This window comes from Ambystoma mexicanum, chromosome 7p (assembly GCF_040938575.1).
Source record: "Ambystoma mexicanum isolate Mex_15411 chromosome 7p, UKY_AmexF1_1, whole genome shotgun sequence".
Lineage (NCBI taxonomy): Eukaryota > Metazoa > Chordata > Amphibia > Caudata > Ambystomatidae > Ambystoma > Ambystoma mexicanum.
Genome location: NC_090939.1, coordinates 153498767 through 153521189, shown reverse-complemented (window position 1 = coordinate 153521189; position 22423 = coordinate 153498767). Strand labels below are relative to the sequence as shown.

General features: G+C 47.5%; 1 protein-coding gene across 1 annotated transcript in view; it reads left to right on the top strand.

The window, feature by feature from the left end:
* Positions 1 to 22423, top strand: part of MAEL (maelstrom spermatogenic transposon silencer) — a 1183486-nt gene that overhangs the window by 855 nt on the left and 1160208 nt on the right. The window lies entirely within an intron of this gene.

The following is a 22423-nucleotide window of genomic DNA, read 5'->3' as shown; positions in this document are numbered from 1 at the left end:
TTGAATGCACAACCTGTCACACCCTGGCTTGCATGCACCTCAAGCCAAACTTTCATATTGTAACTCCAACATGCTTGTCATCTTAAGTGCTGTATTCTTTTTAAGACTCAATTTAATCATTTAAATTGGCTTTGTATAGCCCATATGACATTAGTGGAGGTGTGGTTTTACCAAAAGAGCTGGGGGGTTATAAGGGAGAGGTAGGTGTGAATAATATGGCATTAAGTAGTGCCCCAGTCTGGTATGGGTTGACACATGGCTGTTTTTTATCCAGAGGAAAAACCACAAGATCTATTAGATCACAGCATTGGGACACTGGGTGAACCCTTGGCAGGGCGAAGTATTTATTTGAATGAGCCAAATAAAGCTCATAACAGCGCACAGTTGCCACCTGTGTGGTTTCTTGGTGCTCTGGTGGATCTGTAAAGCAAGGGGAGGGGATAAGTTAGGGTCCAGCAAGAGCTGTGATGTGCTGTTGGCAGCCTCAGTTCGGTTTACACCATTTACGGAGTATAGGTGTATTTCATTTGTTAGTCGTGTGGTGGGCAAGGTTGTGTGGTTTGTTTTGGTGTAGTGCATGCAGTTTCTTGTGCTGTAGATGTATGGTTTAGTTCAGAGTTTGAGGTGTATGCAGAAGGAAGAGTTGAGTTCTTTTAGTAGGGTTGGTTAGTGGCAGTACTTTCCCCCAACCCCTCTGGTTTGATTACCTATGGCACATATCTCTTCCCCTGTTGTACATTCTCGTGAGCTACTATTACCACGCCTAGGTTGTGTGCAGGAGTGTGGGTCCTCAACAGGGCTACTCAGTGGCAGCACCTTCTCTACCCCCCTGTGTTCAGACCAATTGCCTCCCTGTTCTCCCAGCACAACCTGTTGTGCAGCAACCACCACCCTGTGCTCCTTGGGGAGAGGGGGTCGATGTGCTCCCTGTGGTTCTTTAGTTCTGAGATCGGGACAACTCTTCCCTTTTTTCGTTTTAGGCCCTCTATTTGTGGTCTAGTTAAGTTGTACCAATCTCTATCCTGTTTGACCCTCTGGGCACGGGTACATCTAGGTCTCCCTCACATTCAGATGCCTCTCTACTTCCCTGCTCTCCACTTCGGTCCGGCTTTCTCCCCAGTCACTTTCAGTTGTGTTCCTGTCATGTTGCGTGGGTGTTGCTCATCTGAGTTGAAGGTCAGGTTTTTAGCAGTTTTCTGAATTTTAGATGGTACTTCATAGTTCGTATTTGTCTGGGGAGGGAGTTCCAAAGTTTTACGGCTAAGAGAATGCTGATCACCACATTTTTTCATCTCTGAATCCGAGTGTTTCTAGTTGGTTTGTAGATGGTTTTCCTTTGTGAATTCTGTTCATAGGCCACAGATTGCTGTTAGGCACATTGTTTTGAAGGCGATTCGTTTTTTTAACTGGGAGCCTTTGTAGTAGCCTTAGTGCTGGAGTGATTTTTGAGTTTGTGGAGAGCCTGGCAGCTCTGTCCTGTATTGGTTGCAGTTTCCTCATTAAATTCTGGCATTGAGGCATAAGCTGTTGGAATAGTCTATCCTGGATGTGAGGGAGATGATGGGCAGTGTTTTGTGCATGAAGGAGAAGAATGGTAGAATCTTTTTGATCGTGTGGAAGAAGCATTTCTTGGGTTTACTTGTGGTTCTAGGGTTAGCTCGTTGTCCATTAGGATTCCAAGGCATTTGGCAACTTTGGAGGGTGTGGGTGGTATTCTGTTACGTGGCCCTTGGTATGTACTGGTTGTTTCCTTGGTTGTTGGATGTTTCCTTGGTTCCATGTAATGATTTCCATCTTGTTCAGGTTGATTTTGAAGTTGTGTTCATCCATTGGTAGTTTTTTATGACTGTCTATTAGTGCTGTGTTCTCCTTGTTCATTTCCGGTTTTGTAGATAGTATCTGCATAGTTGTAGTTAGTGAAGCTCTATTTGTTGAGGTTGATTAGGAGTCATATAGATGTTTAAGAGGAGCGGGGAAACTCCCGCTGTGTATTTGAATGGTTTTATCCATACTGTTTCGGTTCTTTGCAACAAGAGACATTTAATCCAGAGTAGCACCATGGTGGTGGTACCCATTTTTTCCAGTCTCTTGAGGATGCAATGGTTGACGGTGAATGTTTTGGATGGGTTGAGTAGTATCGGTGCCATGTCTGTGTTGGTCTTTAGGTCTTCCCATACAGAGAAGTTCAGCCTCCGTCCCTCTCATGGGTCTGAAGTCCACTTGTGCCTGGTCCAATCATTTGTGATTGTGTTCCAGTGTTCGTAGACATAGGTCTCTAATAGTTTTGCTGGTTAGGGAATGTTTGACATTGGTCTGTAGGTTGAGGTCTTCCACATCACTTGTTGTGTCCTTGAGGACTGGTTTTATGTAGGCAGATTTGAATATTCACGGTACTCTCTCCGTTGAGTGATAGCTTGAAGAGGTTAAGGTACCATTCTAATGGTGTAAGTTGTGTAAGGATTGATTTATAGATGTCTGGTGGGCAGGAGTCCATTTGGGAGCCTGCCTTGCTTTTTCTTGACATTTGGTTATATCGTTTCAGCCTGTTCAGTGGTCCTGGGATATATAGGTAGGGGGTGGTGCACTTTCTGGTTGATGTGGTTTGTGATCCGGTTTGTCAGTGATTTTATTCTTGAAATTATCTGCAGACAATCGCATAATATTTGCTATGGCACCGGCATGTTGCTGTCACGATACCTGCCCCCTGACATCCGGAACAGGTCCATCTGTCCAGGGAACAGGCACCCAAGAAGACACAGGAATCCAACCTTAAACTATGCAGGTCATCCTGCAAAGAACTCATGTACAGGCCATGAAGGACTACTTTCCTTTAGGAACTATTTTGCTGCTTGGGTGTGGTACTGTAACTTTTTATCTGGGAACTACTTTTTTGATGCTATTTAAACCACGCCTGAAGAGCAGCACACACTACGCGTTATTCTGCATCTTAGCAGCGTAACGCTCACCATGTCTGCAGTCCAGCATCCAGTCTACGGCGGTTACCAGTCATTTGGTCGAAAACCAAATGGTCGAATGACCATTTGATCGCAGTAAAATGGTCGAAAAAAAAGGATTTTTTAAAAACTATTTTTATTTTATGGGGGGGGGGGTTCCCCCAACCCCCTTCTTAAAAATATTTTTTAAGCAACCAAAACTAAAAAAAAATATATAAATAAATTCAACCTTTTTTTTCAACCATTTTGATTCAACCATTTATTTTCGACCAAATGACCGGAAACCGTCTACAGCCACACCGTCTTGTGTCCGGAGCCGATCCTAGAGAAAAGGAAAGAGAAGGTTAGAACAAGGAGATTTCCATTTGGTCCTCTTTTCCTGGAGCAGCCACACCTGTGGATAATGGAAAAAGACATTAAAATAAACTGCGTCGCATTGCCAGCTGCAGCGCCGCACCATACTCCTGTCTTCGGAGCATCTCCACGGCACAGAACCTGTTGAATCGCCGCCTGAAACATCAGCATCTGAAAAGACAAGAACAAACAAAAGGTGAGCGGGGTTCCGCCAAAGACATTCTTTTACTTACCGCAAGATACTTACTCTGAATTTTACACCTCGAGGCAGCGCTGGTCACCATCCTACGTTAGACCTTTTCGGCAAGGTGCCGGACCTGCAAAGAAGATAAAGAACTATTGGGTAATTACATTTGGAACAATATTACTTGCTAGACAGTGCTTGATACAAACTGACTCTTACCCAAGCGCTACTTTCGTCCATCGAGGCTAACTCGCTCCTTGGATCACGCTGCAAGGGAAAAGGCATGAAAGGAGCAAGAGTGAATTAACAGATATTTGAACTCTAAAAGAACTATACATTCGGTTTACACACTACTTACCTCGGAGTCATTGTCTGGAACTCTGCCAAATACCTTCGGATCAGTGAAGTAACTGAACTTCTACGCGCCCCTGCACTCCACGCAGGATGGAGAGTTCATCCTTCCAAACAATAAGGTGAGACTTTATGAAGGGGAATACTGGAAGTTTTCAGGGAAAATAGTGTAACCTCTCTACCACGGGTGGCTAATCCCCTTTACTGCTTTTAGGAAAATATTCTTGTGGGCCAGGCAGACAAAACTGAGTGGGCAAGTGCAGTCGATCATCACTTCGCTATGAGTCACACTGGTGGAGACCACAGCAGTCCAGCTTTGTTCGATGCCCCTGTGGAATCCAGGTGAGCATAACAGAACTCAAAGCCTTACTACAAATCTCCACCTGGGCGTTATGGAGACCTCAGACTGACCAATTAGCCCAACTACTAGAACTAAGGGCTGAAGTACATTCTGCCCGTCAAGAGGCTAATACACTCAGGAGAGAACTTATTGTGGCAAAAGAACGTACGGATGATCTCGGCAGGCGATTACTTCAAGCTCGAGCTGGCCACACACTTTCAGACCTTTCCTTACAGATTTGGATGTTAGATGGGGGGGGGGGAGGAACTATTTGGCAAGCTGAACATTAGCATTCAGACAGAGGGATGGGGGATAATTTGTTCCACCCCAGGAATGTGCCCACTCTGAGCGATGCTAATACATACCATAACAAACGAAACAACCATGTAGGGGTGCCAACAAATGCATACATGTTTACTGGAGACAAGTGTTGGCGAGAGCAGTGCCAGAACTAACATGAAAAGAATGGAGAGTACCTTGTTTACTGCCCAGTAGCCACCCCCAAGATAGTGCCCGGTACCCTTCTCTCTCGATCTGCAAGGAGTACAGGTGTTGGTGAAGCGCATTGTGGCAATTGGCATGGACACACATGGGTGTGAGTGGCGGACAGTGTTGTGGATAGACCCGAACATGCCATTGTGAGAATTGACAGATGAGTTGTTCACTGAAGCCACTGACGGGAAATCATACTGGAGATTTGCATGTCTTGTAATGGTAAAGAAGACGAGTGACCAACCCTCTCATGGCCGATGTCAGTGCACCGCCATCTTTCTGTGACGCAGTCTAACAAGTACCACTATATTTATGTACCACGAACTCCCATGATGTGGGATTATAAAGAGAAGTGACCCAGTAAAAATAAAACTCAAAACTAGGTGCTGTCCTGCCTAGGGTGAGACAGTATCCCTTGTCTAGGGAGGCAGAGGAGCGAATAAAGGAAATGACACTCCCTACTGCAACAGGGAATCATTGTTCCCTCCAGTTCTCCATGTAATACTGCAGTGTACCTCCTCAAAGCAAAAACGGTTGTGGCGTATGATCAGGACCTCTGCCCCCCTCAATGATATTGTCCATAAGGCCTCTCGTCCCAAACTCGGCATCCATTTTGTGCAGCATCCCGAAGCAGGCCAGTGGTGGACCCGAGAACCTTATTCAATGCCCCTCGACCCAGAATCACAATCACACAGCCTTCACACTAGGGGGAGGAGATATGAACACAGACGATAGCCCCATGGGTACTGCGAGAGCCCAAGCATTTTTAACAGAATATTGCACGAAGACCTCAGCAATATTAGTGTCCAAAGCATTAGTATCTAGTGAAGGGGAAGAAAACTGCCCGGGAGATTCTGATGCCCTGCTCAAATTGCTGGCCCAGAAGGGGTACAAGGTGTACAAAACAGATTAGTGTCTGTGACTGGAAAACTGGAGCTGTTTTCGAAAGATGGTAAGAGAATAATACCTGACAGAACAGCAACAGTGCATGCCTCAGCCAGAACACCTACTTCTCCAGCATTGGATCTTTCATGGATTCACATGCTGTGAATATTCCCCTTCAGGCTGGGAACCTCGGTCACTTTAATGTAGCGTTTTCCTATGGAACAATTCGACACTTTAGTGTCTTATCAACGTCCTTTTTGGGTGCTTTAGTCCCCACCATTAGGACGTAGGGTATAAATAGCCCTGCCCCTGCAGCTTCCCTTCAGATTTCAACCTTCTCCAAACTATTAGGATCCCCTCGGGTTTGTTTTGCACGTGTGTCTTGATACTCGAGAATTGAGGGCTTCAGGGGTTCAGAAATCTCTTTTCCAGCCCTGTGCTACTTGTGGGTTGAAGGTTTATGAAGGGGACAGGTCTACTGCCTTTACCCCATCATTCAGCAGACACTTGTGAAATTTGTCAAGGGTTCTCGCAGAAGACTCTTAAGAACCGCAATCGGAGGCTTATCTGTTAGCTCAATGAGGGCACATACCTGGCTTCGGAGGTGGGTTCGGTCTGAGCGGCCTGTGAAGTCGGCAGAACATCGCCGTTTGGAGTCGGCCGAACTTCCGGCCAAGAAACCTCGTCCTGTGGTGCCAGCGTCGGAGGTGGGGAAGAACAGTAGATCTTCAAATAAGCAGCTGTCGAAGGGTACGTCTTTGTCCAAGCATGGCAGGTCAGACCATTCCCAGGGTCTGGTAGTAGGCCTGAGAAGTCGACGGTGCAGAAGCGCTTGTCCAAGCCGAAGGAGTAGTCATCTAAGCGCTAGTCTTCTGGGGACCATCACGGTCTTCTCTAGCCTGGAGTCTTCCAAACACTGGTCCAGTGAAGCCAAAAAGGCTGGGTCTCCAGTGAAGTCGGCGCCGAAGGAGGCGGTTCCGACGACGACCTCATCGACGGTGGACCTGTTGGTGGCAGTTGCACTACAGGCTACCCTTCTGTTTATGGTGGTGTCATAGGCTCCGGCGACGACTGTGGGAGCTGATCCAACCGGCAAATGACACAGAAGAGGGGTGCAACGTCATCAAGGTGGAACTGTGAGCCCTGCGGTTAATGAATATGCAAAATCGCTACATGCTAGACCTTCTCACCGCTATGGAGGGCGGTGTCGCAAAAAATCGCGATTTCATGTTGAACCTTTATACCGTCGGATGCTGATAACGGGACACTATTGCACGTAATAACAGCAACACTCATTTTCGCCGCACAATGGGGACTGGGCGCACTTGCATCTTTTGGAGATTTTTTTTCCTTCCAGTGTCCTTCTCTCCTACTCCAGTTTAGCGGTCGCTTGTTGGTCTGTCTATGCCGTTCCGGTTAGATTTTGTTCTTCCTGCGAACGATGCTTCGCTAGGGCGGATCCCCATCCTCTCCAGAGTGTTTGGGTCCGGATCACCGTTGGGACTTGTGCTTCTACTGCGATTCCCTTTTGGTCCGGGCGCTTCAACATCGTCTGGAGCAGTGGGAGGTGTTTCAGCGCGCTCCTCCTCCGCTTTCAGAGCTTCATTGGCGAGAAGAGACGACACACGGTAGGTTTAGTTTTTAGAGCACCCCTTTCAAAAGCTGTTACTGGGGTTCCCCTGAGGTGCCTTCTAGGGTTAAATAGTGTACCAGAGTTTTCTCTGAGGGTCTCCGTAAGGGTCCTATCGACACCAGATTGCAATCTGAGGCCCCTCCTGTGGGGGGCTGTTTGTGGGCCCAGTTCTACTGAGGCGGTGGGTACCGGAGCTTGCTTCAAGGCCTCCTTGTCTGGAGCTTCCCATACAGGTACCAGGGTATGCCCTGAGGCCTCTGTTGTATTCTGTACCGGATTTAGGTTCGAGGCCCCTCGTGAGGGAGCCGTTACCAGGCTCGGGTCCGAGGTTCCTCTGTTTGAGGCTAAGGTGACAGTTCTGAGAGGCCTGCAAAGGTCTTGTCGGTAAGGTGTACTCATTGTTCCCGCTCTGGCAGTGACTCCAGTTCTGTTGAGGGGGCACAGAGTGAGGTCTCTGACCATAATTCCTGTTACTGGCATGGCCGAGGTCCCTCTGTTGGTGGCTAATTTGGCTGATAGCATGTCTGCGAAACATCCTATGCCACACAGTACGGGCTCTGCCGAGGTTCCTTGTGTCGAGGCTAAAATGAAGACCCCTGCCTCACTTCCACATGTCGGTTCTCCTCAGGAGCTGACAAAAGGCGTCCGTTCCCGCCAAGACTACAGTGCCCATTTTGGATTCCTCCCTTACACCTACACCATGGGCTGGAGCAGTTTTTCAGGTAAACATAGTTTTCCTTGTGCGCATTCTTTTTCGTCCAGCGTATGACTGGAATGCTCGGATGCCTTTACTGCAGTCTTGCTCCCTGCGGCATCTGCGCCCTTGATCTACGTAAATTAGTGTAGAAGGACCTTCTTGGCAGCCCTCTCCCTTACGCCCCTGGAGCTACTCCGCTAATGAGGCCCCCTCCTGCCATGCCTAAACCGTCGGCAGAGGACGCCTTTTTTGGAAAATTTCAAAGGCTTATGCACTCTGTCCCCATTAAGTATTTCCGAGGTTTGTTTGGGGAATTCTGCCCTTCAGTGGCTCCTGCCCCGTCGGTTCCAGCCGCAGCACCAGTGGTTCCGGCAGCTCCGCCTCTAATGGCCGGCCTGCCACCAGTTCTTCCTCCTTGCCCTAGTGGACAAATTCAGTAGGGCCAGATGCGGCGCAACATGACCTGGATGTGTTGGATGACACTGGGGGGCGGGGGGAGAATCAGGACAGCGAGGACCAGCCCATCTCTGTTAGAGCCTTCCACAACCGGGTGCTGGACATGTTTTCTGGATGTTCCAGTACCAGATGCACCCGCTCCACAGGAAGGGATGCTTTCTGGGGCGTTCACCTTGTCTCTTTTGGAGCGTACCGGCTTGTTGTTCCAGAAAGATGTTTTGGCCGAGGTCCATAAAATCTGGGAGAAACCACACTCTGGACTCATAACAAAAAGATTGACGCTAGTTATAGGCTTCATTCTTCAGAAGAGGTAGCCTTAGTGTCTTGTCCACCCCTTCCTCCACCGTGGTGGCGGCTGCCGTCTGCCCCCCTTACTCCACGGTGGTGGCAGCTGCCATGTTACAATCCAGACAGGCTTCAGCGTCATCTACAGCTCAGGTTCTGGCCAAAGAGGATAAGCTTCTTGACTCTTTGGGGAGGAAGATCTTTGCAAATTCAGCCCGGCAGTTGGGTCAAGCGAACGCAGAGCTTGTTATCGGGGCAAATATGAAAATTTGGAAAGGTCTGTTGGCGTTTGAGGAATTCATCCTTGCGGATAAACTAGACTATTTTAAAGCTGGTTTGTCAGATGCCAGGGTCCTGGCGCAGATGTGCTTGAGGCTGCAGTACATCATTTCGACACCTCAGCCCGGGGCCCCATGCTTGGCACCTCATCAGGCTTGGCTTCATGCCACACATTTTTCCAAAGAGGTGCAGGATAAAGTTCTGGACCTGCCTTTTGACGGCAAAGCTTTTTCATTTGTCGACATGTTGAAATGACCAAGACTAAGGAAGCCAAGTCCCTGTCAGTTTTGGTCAAGCTGCCTTTCAGGGCGCAGAGGGCGTCTTCGCAGTCTTGGCCTTCCTCTGGTTTTCGGGGGTTTCTGGATCTATCGACATGTAGATTCGATACCCCACTCCCGTTGGCGTCAACAAGGCCGTTTTTTCTCTCGATCCTTGCCCTCAGGATCTGGTGGTCCAGCCACCGAGAAACTAGCAAAATGAGGGTTTTCTGCGCTTGCACAAGGCCCCGGTGGGAGGGTGCATTGCGTCTCACTGGGAGGCATGGCGGACAATCACTGAGGACCAGTGGGTCTCGTCAGTTGCTCGGGCGGGCTTTCGCTTGCCCCTGCCCACTACCCCACCCTTCAATCTTCCCTTCCAGCAGTGGGTGACGCCCTCCCTCAGATCCGAGGTCCAGAAGCTTCTGGATCTCAGGGCGGTGGAACCCATTGCCCTAAGGGAGCGAGGGTAGAGCTTCTACTCCTGTCTGTTCAGTGCCCAAACCCAACCATGCTGGCTTGCGCATCATCCTAGACCTTTCCCAGTTCAATCTCTTCCCCAAGGGAAATTCAAGATCACGCCCTGTCAGATAAAGGCCTCATTGCAGAAGGATGACTGGCTCAGCGTGGTGGACCTTCAGGATTCTTATATGCATATCCTTATTTGGAGTCTGGATCGGAAATACTGACGGTTTTCCATGGGGGAGGAGCATTCCCAGTTTTGAGTGCTCCCGTTTGGCCTCAGCTCAGCACCGCATGTCTTTACGAAGGTGTCTGTCATCGCAGCTTATCTTCGGCTACAGGGTATCCATGTGTATCCGTATTTGGACGATTGGCAGCTGCAGTCCTTGTCCGCAGTCTGCCTCGAACAACCTTCAGTCTCTCCTCCAGCTCCTGTTCCACCTTGACCTGTCGGTGAACGGGCGGAAATCCTCCATGACAGTCTCTCAGGACTTGATTTTCCTAGGTTTTCGTTGTAACATGATCGAGTGCAGAGTATACCTGACCGGGGACCCAATGGCAGATCTGTTGGCCACGTGGTGTTTATGCGGTCAGAGCATGTCAGCTTGCTGGTTCCCGAGGCTTGTGGGCGTCATGGCCTCGTGTGTGCTGGCTCCTCTTGCTCGTCTCAAGATGAGGACGCAGATGGTTCTTCGGAGCTCCTAGCGCCAAGCAGTGGATCCAGACTCCAAAATGATTTTGGTTCTCTTCATGAGGATAGACCTCCTGTGGTGGTCTTCTCTCGGCAATCTGTCGGTGGGCGCTGCTTTTCAAGACCCCTGCCCACTTTTAAGTCACGATGGATTCCTCCCTTATGGGTTGGGGTGCGATGTTAGATCTTATTCAGGTTTCTGATCTCTGGTCGCCGCAGGACAGATGGCATATAAATCGCCTGGAGCTCCTGGCGCTGAAAGCGTTCAAGCCTGTCATTGTCAACAAAGTGGTCCGCGTGTGTCCAGGTTTTATATGAACAAGCGGGGGTTACCAAGTCCCCCCTCTTGTGGATCTTGCCATTCAGATTTGGGAATGGGCTGTTCAGCATGGTATCTCGCTGGTGGCAGTAAACATCCCGGGCCAGCTGAATGTTACTGCAGATGCTCACCCGACAAACAATTGTCAGCTACAAGTGGCAACTGAACACTGAGGCCTTACATATTTTTCATTGTTGGGGCACTCCAGAAGTGGACCTCTTTGCAACATCAACAAACCGGAAGCTTCCCCTGTCCGCCTCCAGAAACTGGCTGGGAGCCTCCTCTGGGAGATGTGCTCAATTTCCTGGCTCAACATGAGGGCCTATGCTTTTCCGCCTCTGATTCATTGGGCGTTTTGCAAGCTGAGGCGCAGTGAATTGTTCTCTTCTGTTCATAGCACTGTGGTGGCTGGCAAAGTTTTGGTTTTCGGAGCTTCAGCATCTGTCTGTGCGCCGATCAGGCTTCCGATGGTTCCCAACCTGCTTCACCAGAGCGGTCGGCAGTTGTGGCACCCCTCCCCACAATTGTTCAACTTAACGGCCTGGTGCCCGAGTTCAAATCCTTGGAGCACCTCAATTTTTCCGCAGATAACATGCACATTATTCAGGCGGCCAGGAAACCCTCGCCGAGATCTCGGTACAAAAGTAAATGGCTACGGTTTTGCCACTGGTGTTTGGCTAGGCAGCTGTACCCCAGGGAGGCTACGATCGACACAGTTCTGTCCTTTGTCTCACATATGGCAGTCTGGCATTCGTGTCTTGTCCTGCAGGACTTCTGTCCATGGATCAGTGCTCTTTTTCGCTGTCAGTCATTAAAATCAAAAGAAAAAGAGTGGGGTCCACCCTGTAAAAGCTTGTGCTCCTCGTTGCTCCTTGAAGCTCAATTCGTTTGTACTAAAGTTCCTAAATGTAAAGCTTTTGTTTGTAATATATTTGCTTCCATCGTCAATTATACTATTTCTAGTTTATTTGCTTCAATGATCAAATGTTCAAAATATACTCATTGGAAAATATGCTGTAAAAGATTTGTGTTTTAATCACACAATTATCCCAAGAGAATCAACAAATCCTTAGTTAACAGTACAAGCTCTTTGGCAATGCATTTCGGTGCAAAGCACCTTTGTCAGGGCTACGTTAAAAAAAACATTAATTCTAACATTCCAATCATGTAATTAATAAGTATTTACATAACCCCATTTGAGCGTGTCACAAAAGATGCATGTTTGCATGCCGATGAACAGGTCAGGAGAAAACAAAGACAGAGTACCCTAATTGGAATACTCGAACCCATATTTGCATTTTGTATCATACCTTTTACAAAATTCAGTAACTAGCGTCATGTTTAATAATTACCTTAGCTATGACTGGCGAATGTCTCGTGTCCCTTCAATTTCAAGTATACAGGGTAGATATTTTTCGGTAGAAACGGTATGCAATAAACGTGTTGAGCTTCATGGTGTTTCAATACCCATGCAGGTAAAGCCCTTACCTCTATGCTGTATTCGTGGAACCGTTCTGCTCGCGCGGCATGCTGCAAATGCAACCGCTCACACGAGTTTCGTGTTTAAACGTTGCCATGACCGGGGCGGCGCCACACGTCCAGGATCGCTGTCAAATAGTCATTAAGACACTTGCGGGCCTCATGCACCTTTACCCTCCTGTTCGCAAACCACATTCAACATGGGATCTGAATGTGGTCCTTTATGGCCTTGTGCTATAAGCCTTTTGAGCAAATTGCTACAGTCGACCTTAAGTAACTTTTGTGGAACGTGTCCTTCTTGGTTGCTTTGACTTCGGCAAGGCATGTGAGTGAGCTCCAGGCCTTGTCCGTGGAGCATCCCTTCCTGGTTTTTCATAAGGACAAAGTTCTGAGGACGAATCCTTCCATCCATCCAAAAGTGGTCTCTGATTTTCATCTGAATCAATCTCCTTGCCGGTCTTCTTCCAAACCCAGCCTCAGAGGCTGAAAGGGTTTTGCGTTGCCTGGACGTTAGAGCTCTTAAGTTCTATCTGGACAGAACATCTGAGCTTAGGAATGCTTCTCAGCTTTTGGTGACTTTCAGTAATCCGCAAGGTAAACTGGCCTTGGAAGGGACCATCTCCAGAGGGATTGCTGCCTGTATTGCGGAGGCTTACACTGTTCAGGGTCTTCAACCTTCAAGAGGGATTCATGTTCAGCTTGTGCGGGGCAAGGCAGCTGCTGTTGCCTTTAAAAATTAAGTTCCTTGGGAGACCATCGCAAAAGCGGCTACGTGGGCCTCCCCATCGGCTTTTTGTAGGCATTACTGTCTAGACCCGATCTCCAGACTTGATGCCCAGTTCAGTCAAGCTGTGCTTAAAAACCTGTTTCAATGAGGAGTTTCCATCCACCCGTAATTCCTATGAGTGCTTGGGAATCTCCCATAAGTATGGAGGAAAGGGGACGGGACGTAGGAGTATAGTTACTCACTGTAGTCCATAGTCTCCTTTCCTCCATACGCCCTCTCGCCCGTCCCCTTTAATAAGGTTCCTCTGTTATTGCTTAAAGGTCTCAGACCTGGCGATCGAAAAGGACTGATGGGCGGAGCTAAGGAGGGCCGGGTTACGGCCGCATGCAGTACCCCACGTAAAAAGTGAGGAAGGACACATTTTGGAAAAATGTGATGTTTTTTACAAAGTCTCCCGTCCTGTGGGACGGAGGAATGTCCCATAAGTATGGAGGAAAGGGGACTGGACTAGGAGTAAGGCAGTCGCTACTATGAGAAACTTATTTCCTAGTACGAAATGCCCCCTCACACTACTTAGGGAGCACCAGAAGACACTACATAAAGACGATCTTGCTGATTGTTCACTCAACACTAATGAATCCCCTTCCTTGATCACATTTGTTATCTGCCCCACCCATTCTTTCCAGCACCCATGCCACCCCCACTCTTCCTCGTAACCCACGATGTATTGCAACTATGTACAGAGCTCTGATGCTTCCCGGCACTGTTTAGTCATCCTGATGAAGAAACTGAACAAAATGAGTGACTTATTGTAATTCTTGCATGGGGCCTTCTGGAAGTCCCAGGTAGAGGCTGGTGCCTTAGGCCTGTTATGAGGGTTGTAAAGCAATCGCCACTTTTCTGCTCATGAAGGTCATTTTAAGGCATGATGCATCAACCATTTGGAGTTCACAGTAGCATCACAGTCCGATGTTTTTGACCTGCTCTGTGTGAGCATACTGGGTGTTAGGCAGAATTATATGCAGTACCCTTTGCACATGTGTATAACTGTGGGGGGGGGGGAGTGGTAACCGCCGATAAAGTTAAAGCATTCTCAAATTTCGGAATGTTTTATTTCAAGGGAACTGTAATGGTAAGAGTAATCGCCCTTTTCCCAAATGAACTGACATTTTTAAGAAAAAGCAAAAGGTATTGGATTAAATCATAACAATTATACCACCGCCCTTAATTCAGGGGACATGTATTTATTTACATGTAATATTGATGAGTCAAATACATATTTAAACAAGACAAAACATTGCCATAGTGTATAATCAAAGAAAGTAAACATTGTAGAAAACCAGATTCAAACACATTTAAATCAGACAGTTCTGGATTAGAGAATGAAGACCACAGAGTTACATTAGTAAAGAGGATCTTTCCTTTACAGAAATCTGTCTGGAAAAAAATTCTTAATATTTGAACCGGGAAATGCACAAGTAATTATAAGCAAATGTGCTACTGCTGTAGTCTCCTAACAAAACTGGACTAGTCTGTAATGCAATCGGTAGAGTATAGTGCAATTATACCAAGCAGAAATTATATCCAAAATTCAGTACATTATGTTCTGTAAGCGCCAATAGGTAACTGTATACAAAACGTAGTTAAGCATAAGGGAGCACACATCTCTAGTGCCCCATTTCTAAGAGTACAGAGCCTAATTTTCTAAGTTAGGTTAATGAAGCCAGGCTCTGTTATTTGTGGGAAAGTCTTGCACATTAGAAGGGTGATGGCCAATTCTTGGTCTACGCCGGGAAAATAAAAAATCCCTGATGTTTGACGGAAGGCAGGCAGAGGCCTGCTGCAGTGATGTTTCGGCTTTGAAATTGACAGCCTTCTTCTGGGCCAAAAGGATTGTGGTAGCCTAAAATGTGTAAGAGGAGAACCTGTTTTAGATATAGGACATGCTCGTGAATTGTATACACGGCAAGTAGTGTTTGGTCAACAGTTACAATACAAAGCTCAGACACATGAGAATGTGTGTTCTGGTGTAAAGGGGATTAAAATAACTGACCTGTGGTAAATCCGGGCTGAGGAGGAACAGGTGCGGAACAGACTTGGACTGGACCGTGGTGGGTGGGATCCAGTGACTGGGTGTGACACCTTGTTAAGGCATTCAGATGGCGGCGGTAGGTTACAGTAATGTCAGCTGAGGGGCTGCAATACTGTCACACCAGACAAGGAAAAAAGGGGAGAGGAGAATTGTGAAGGAACCTCTGGGTATGTGGTCTGGTGGGCAGCAGACATAAGGCTAAAGGTGTCAAAAATACCCTTTGCAAACACCACACACAATTAAGACTACAAGTGACAGTACAATTTCACCTTTGGTACAAGCCTGTACTACAGAGTGGTAGCAGAGCAGCCAGACTTATCTCAAGAGTAAGTGAGCAGTATCAAATAGTTACACAAAGGACAGCAATTGCTATGATTCAGGCAAACAGACTCAAGGTTTTCAAGTAAGAGTATACATTTATTTCACTCTTCAGTTGTATAACATTACACTGTCTTAAAATCACTCTTAATACACTACATCACTTAAGCTCACAAAGTGGGAGCAAAATGGCACTCCAGCAATTTAAAAGGGAGGGAAAGATAAAAGTTAAACGAAATGAATCCACACCAACGGGTAAGTATTCGGGGCAAGCGAACAAGAGACTACAATTATAAAATCAGATAGAAAAAGCTTAGGGCCAAAGTCAATGGTTCAAGTCTTTCGCTCAAGATAATACAGTTCAGGGTAGTTCGCAGTAAAGTTCGTGGCACGGTTTCTGGACGAGGTTGGTTGGTAGAAAAGTTAGTTCAAAGAGAAGGACAAGCCCTCGGATTGGAGAAAGATTTCAAACACTTTCACCGCAGCTGAACGAAACGCACAACCAAATTTGCACAGTACCTTGAAAACAGAGGGAGCTGTAGCTGAGGCAGAAGTTCCTGGTAGTTCCTGCAGGTTCACGGTTCCTGAAACGACTGTCGGACTGATCAGAGTTAGAAAGACTTGAGGGTGCTGCACTACCCAGGTAAGAAACCAGCAGCAGAGCAAAGCAACAAATGTGCGCTCCTTAAAACCCAGGCAGGGTCCGACCTTCCTGGCTATCTGGCCCACTGTAGCTCTGTACAGCTCATTCGTCCAGAGGGGTCCTGGCTTGCAGTTTGGGTGAACTGGTTGGTCCCACCAGCTTAAGGGAATACGTTTCCTGGAGGATCTTCTGTCATCCGATTCTGAAGATTTGGACCTGCAGCAGGGATTCACCAGGTGGTTCAGTTGTTGTAGGGGGTCCTCTTCTTCCAGTTCCTCGTTGGTTCGTGCGTTCCAGTGGCGACTCTGCTCTTCCAGTCCGAGACCTGCTTTTTATGCCGTTTCCCTCATTCATACAGCCTGGCTGTCAATCACACAGCAGGGTGGCTGGCCTGGCAAGGCCAGTCCTCTCACCCGAGTGTCTTGGGTTACCAAGGGAACCCATGGCAGGGGTCCTAAAACCCCTCCCTCACATCAGACTCTCCGGCGCCTAAAGGAGGGCTTCTGTGTGGAAACCCGTGAAAAAGCGTTGAACAAAGGGACCAAACCTGGTTTTGCGTGCCGAGTAAAATATGAGAAACACTTTAACAAAAAGAAATGGCAAATAAACCCGGCCGGAGCCAAAATAAAATGTATTTCGTGAAGCGGGTTTGTTTGAGGCTAATATAATGGCCTAAAACATTACCACGTTTATAAGATGATTGCGGTAGAAAAGTTAGGGAAGATGCCACTGCCACCAGCTAAGTCTTAATGTAAAGGGAGCAAAACAATGCCCCAAGAGGCACAAAGGGAGAAGAATTAACCCTTTCCAATACTCCCTGCAAGATGGGGTTACTGGGTCTGTTTTGAAGTGACTAAGGTAATGTTAATGTCATCTTTACCCATTTCTGGGGGCCGGTAGTCGGCCCCAGAAAATGAGTCGGTGGAAAGTCTAAGACAACCCAGTGTCACTGCACTGAAGGTGCTGTGTAACACATGACAAATATGGTGCCTTGGAGTAGGTGAGGCTCCAGTGCCCAAGATCACACAAAGTAGAAACACACATAGCAAAACACATGTAAGAGTGGGAAAAAAGCTCTTACAGGTGAAAAAAATAAACCCTAGAAATTCAGCAAAGCTGCAGAGGGACTCGGTAGGTAAGGGAAATTAACCATTTATGAAAAGTCTCCCTAACACTGCACATAAACATGTCAAGGTTTTAGACCATTGTCCTAGGCAAAGGTCAGGAACCCAACTCTTCAGGCAGGAGTGGGGAGATTGGCCTCCAGATCAGGAGCTCTGCATCTTGGATTAAGTTTGGTGCCAACTCTTGAGTCCCATGTTCACGCAAAGGGATGGGTTTAGTGCATTCAGTGCATGGGTCCTTTGTGCATGTAGATTTGGGTATCTGCATACTTCCGGTGGCCGGTGGCTTAAACTGTGACACATCTCCAGATGTGTTGGACTCCTAACATATCGAAATTTAGGAATGGTACCCCCACAAGGCCATTACACTTCCAGGTATCTTATTTGTATGGCTTGAAGCACAGAAAACTGACTGTTGCATGGTCTGATTTTATTTCTAGTTTTTTTAAAAATATATTTTTGTTTTAAACAAGGCAATCATGATGCATGTTAGTTTCACAGTATTGAATGGCTTCATCAACACAATTACTAGACACATGTGAAACAATATTCAACATGTAACTTGTGCTTTAAACCCCTCTCCCTCAACCCTCCTCCCCATCCCGCTCCCCCATGCATCTCATCTCCCCAACTAAAGAACAAGAATAAAAGACGGAGAAAATACTAAGTCAGATTATTGCACTGCATTGGATACCCTCAATGTGTGGTGTGCTATGGTGTATGCTTTAGATATGTAGCCCAAGGTGTACAGATGACACTAAGGGGCTGTCTATGGCCAAGTTCAGTAAATTAAGGATTCGATTAGTTCCCAGTATGCTTTGTAATATTCTAGAAAGGGCAACCATATCCTGTCTGTTTCTATGGGATTCATGTACAGCAGCCGTAAGGCTTTGTTTCTTAAATGGCATGTGCTTTAATTAACCAGTCTCTCTGAGGGGAGTGCTGCTGATTTCCATTTAATGGTAAGGCATACCCTGGCTGCTAGTAATGGGCTTCACAGCATGTGTTAATAAGTTGTATGAATCCTCATCTGCCTCCACCCCTAACAGGACCAGGGTCGGCGTTGGCTCCCTGAAACGGTCTATGGCCTGGATCCATCCCAGCACATACAACCGTTCCACCACTGGTGCCAGTAATCGGTGTGCACTCCAGTCGCGCCAGAAGTAGATGTGCCTGGGAATATTTTGGACAGCCTCGAAGGAGTGTAATGCCATGTCATAAGTAGCCGCGCATTGTGCATTTTATATTGCATAGAAATGGATGACGTCCATGCTGCTTTATATATCCATTTCCATATCTCCGGGTACGCTGCTATTGCCAACTCCGCCTCCCACTTAGCTTCTGAAGGCAGGTGCTGGAGGTGACCTCTTGAGATTAACTCTTTGTACATGCGTGCTATGAGACCTTTTGTTGTCTGGGGAGAGCTCAATTTGTTCAAACAGTGTTCGGGTGCGCTTTAGAGAATCGTTCCAGCGAGCATCGTTTAAAACAGAACATGGGAGGCACCTCTATACCCTGGAGGTCAGTCTTTAGCTCTTCTGAGGTGATAAATGTCCCTTTTTTCCACAGCTGCCCAGCTCAGATGAGGCCTGCTTCGTACCAAGACTGAACTGGTGAACTGTACTCAGTCTCGGATAGGGGACGGCCAAGACGTAACCCCTCGCGTGACCCAAGTCGGGCGCCAGAGCTGCCACAGCACCTTGAGGATGGGATGTTCCTTTATTCTGTCATGGCTGAAAGTGGGTCCGAGAGCCATTCCCCCAACGTGACTGGTGCGAATGTAATTTTCGATCACTGCCCACTGTTTTTCAGGATTCTCCCACAAGTGGTCTTGGAGTATCCAGAGTTGCTCTGTAATTCTTCCAGGTCTGGGTATCCCATTCCTCCCTCTTCCTTGTACTGGATTAATGTGGAATACTGGATTCTTGGCTTCTTAGCCCATAAGAATCTCAGCAGTGTGCGCTTCACCTTGGCTAAAAAGGATTCTGGGATAGTGATGGGGAGAGATTGGAACAAAAATAACCGTGACACGATCATTTTTATGGTGGTAAAACGCACCACCCCAGACATGGACCGTTTTAGCCATCTGCTAATATCTTTGCGAATAGCATTCCACAGGGGTAGTTGGCCTCGAAGAGGTCTGAGATGTGATATTTACTCCCAAGTACCGGACAGTCCATCTGCACCTGGAATTTCCAATTCGTTTTCAGGAGGTTCAATAGCTCCACATTTTCAATGGGACTGCTATGGTGTTCTGGAGGTTGGCACGAAAGCCTGAAAGGGCACCGTAGTGACATTTCTCGGAACAAGGCTGGGATGGAATTTAGTGGTTGGGTAAGGTATTAAAAGGATGTCGTCGGCAAACATGGCTAATATTCTTTACCTCCTCGGGGATACCTTAATCATGGAGTTATGGCCCAAGAGGTTAAAAGGAGTTGAAGAGATTCCATTAATTGAGACTCTTGCATAGGCTGATTAAGCACCTTTGCTCCTTGTATCCAGGTGGCCCCAGCCCTGCCCAATTCAGGACAGCTTTAAGGAACTGCCATTCCATGTGGTCAAATGCCTTTTCAACGTCTACTGAAAGTAGAAGGGGGGGTCGTCTCCCGCTTCTCTAAGTGTAGCCGTAAGATCTAAGGTCTTTCTGATCTTCTGTCCCCTGCCTACCTCTCACATATCTAACTTGATCAGACTGTACTTGTTGGGGAAGGACTAGGGCCAGCCAGGCGGCAAGAATGCTGAAGAAAGTCTTAGCATCCAAGTTATTAGAGATTGGCCGGTATGGTGCACATTCTGAGGAGTCTTTGCCTTCCTTGGGATGACAATAATTATGGATTCAGTGAAGGACTTGAGGGGGGGTTGGGGGCGGTGGGGCCTGTCCCGACTCCAGAATCGAACTTTGGTGAGAAAGGGGAGAGCGTGTTGGAGTAGGTTTTATAAAAGGTTGCCGTATCTCCTGCCCTGGTGCTGAGCTGGCCTTGAGCTGAGACGGCTCCCTGTACTTCCATTGCGGTGATTGGGGCATTGAGCATATCGAAGTGATTGTTTGCAATAGGCGGCCGGGGGAGGGCAGCCAAATATTCAATTGATGGGGTACTGCTATCTTCAGTTGTATACAGCTTCGAGTAATATCTGGAAAAGCAGTCCACAATGTCTTGTGGGTTTGTTGGGGGGGTACCAGACACCATTAATTTTGAATACTGCTCTGTACAACTGTTTTCGGAGTCTGTTTAACATTTGCTTTAGGTATTTCAGTAGTATAAGTACCTTGCCGTTCCAGATATCCTGCAATTCTTCCCTCATTTCTTTCATGACTGTCGTTGCTATTAGTGGGATGCTCCCTTAGGGATTTCTCTAACCGGGTGATGCCTACTCTTAGCTCTCCCTCCCTGAGCAGCCTGATTCTTTTTGGCTGTGCCCTCCGATATGAAGATTCCCCTTATTGTGTCCTTCCCATCTTCCCAAACCGTGTTTAGTGACCTTCCGTATGTCATTGGTTTCGAAAAAATCTTTGATGGCTTCGGATAGTCTCTTTGTATATTGGATCTCTACAGTCGTTGCATCACCACCTACGATCGGTAGTTGGGAGGGGGCCCAAGTCTAGGTCCAGGGTGCATAAATCATGGTCAGACCAGGACACTACTTGGATGGATGTTCCTAGGATATCACTTTCATTTTCCACTCCCAGCAAGAGGTAATCGATCCTTGAGTGTGAGATGTGGTGGTGAAAAAAAAAAAAAAGGTAAAGGACTTCTCCTCTGGGTGTGTTGTGCGCCAGGTGTCTATTAAATGGTGGTCCCTCAGTTGGCAAGGAATCCATTTCCTTGGAGGCTGCTCGGGGAGGAGCGTTTTTTTGCACCGGGTGCCATATCATGCTCATGATCTGCTGCTACGTTAAAGTCCCCTCCACAAATCAGTGTGCCTTCCCTCCAGTTTTCTAGAAGCTAGATTGTCCCTGATTGGGTGCATAAGCCGAGCAGAGGTATGAGACGGGATATTTACCCTTAAGGGCCACATCTTCCCTGAGTGTCCCTATGAATGTGCTCTATTTGGACTCCCATGGACCTTCTCAGCCGAATGCCTACTCCGCCCTTCTTCTGAGGGTCCGATTCCCAGATCGCCTCTCCAATCCCTTTTACTATGATCCTCTCCCCCACAAGTACTTGGACTCTTGCATGAAAAGGACCTCAAGTTTGGATTGGTCAAACTGTTAACATTGACCTTTTCTGCAAGAGTTCAAGCCTTTCACATTTAGGGAACCGAAGACTACTCTGTCCGAGCTAGCCATGGCTGCTAGGGTGGAGTGCAAAGTGTGCCCTGTGGCAATGAGTCGTACAGCGTTTGACATCTACGCTTTGCCACGAGGCGGTTGTGTGGTTGTGGCGATGCAGGATGTTTGCAAAATCTTGATGTTGTGCAAATTGGTCATTTTGAATGAGTGGTCCCCCCCCCTTCACCCCATCTCCCCTGTGAGATACTACTTGGAGCATTCTCATTTGGAGAGAAAAAATACAATAAAAAGATGCCCTTGATCAAAAAGAGCCACCCCGGGAGGACCCCTCCTCGGGCCCAGATTAGAACTATAACATTTGTGCAAGGAGAAAGAACTTGCGCACGAATAAAGGTCAGTACTTAGTGCGTCCCTGGAGGCCAGCACAACCTTGGGTACATTGACCCTGTCAAAGGGAGCTACCCAGCCTCCCTAGGGAGTGTTCAGTCGTTTGTATTTCCACTTTTGTTGTGCTCGACCCCATCTTGGGGGCTTATTGGCCAATTCTCGATGCGGCCCCGAGGGCTCTCTCCGGCTGTCGGGGTCTGAGCTTGTTCCACTTATTCCAGAGGTTATCCTGAACTCTTCTCCATTATGTTCAAATGTGAGGGGAAAAAGGGTGGCCCCAACGGTACCTCACTAGCTTCTCTTGTAGCCAACCCGTGAGGGGACGACAACCTTTTTGCCAGTGTCATTGCAGAAAATCTTGATGGGCTTACTTTTGACCCTCAATTCTATTCTCGTTCTCTTGCCTTCTGCAACAGAAAAGTCTTTGTATAGTAATGGCACTTGACGAGGACTGACCGCAGACTGTTTGATGGGCCGCCATCTCTGTGCCCTCTATCAAATTGGTACAGGAGGGTTGGTGTCACTGTAAAGGGTTAAGATTAAGGACTTTGCTTTCCAGGCCTGAAGGGGTTTCACCCTGTTCTTCTTCCAGGCCCAATATGCGAATATTGGACCGCCTCTCTATGTTCTAAGTCGTCGACCTTGGACTCCATGTCGCTTTCTTTTTTTGTTCATGGTCTAGGATTCTGGTTTCATATTGCATGGTAATGTCCCCCGACAGCTGGTTGCTTTCGACTGCCTCTAAGCGGTCTTCAACTTTTGCAATTTTTTTTTTTGCAAGTC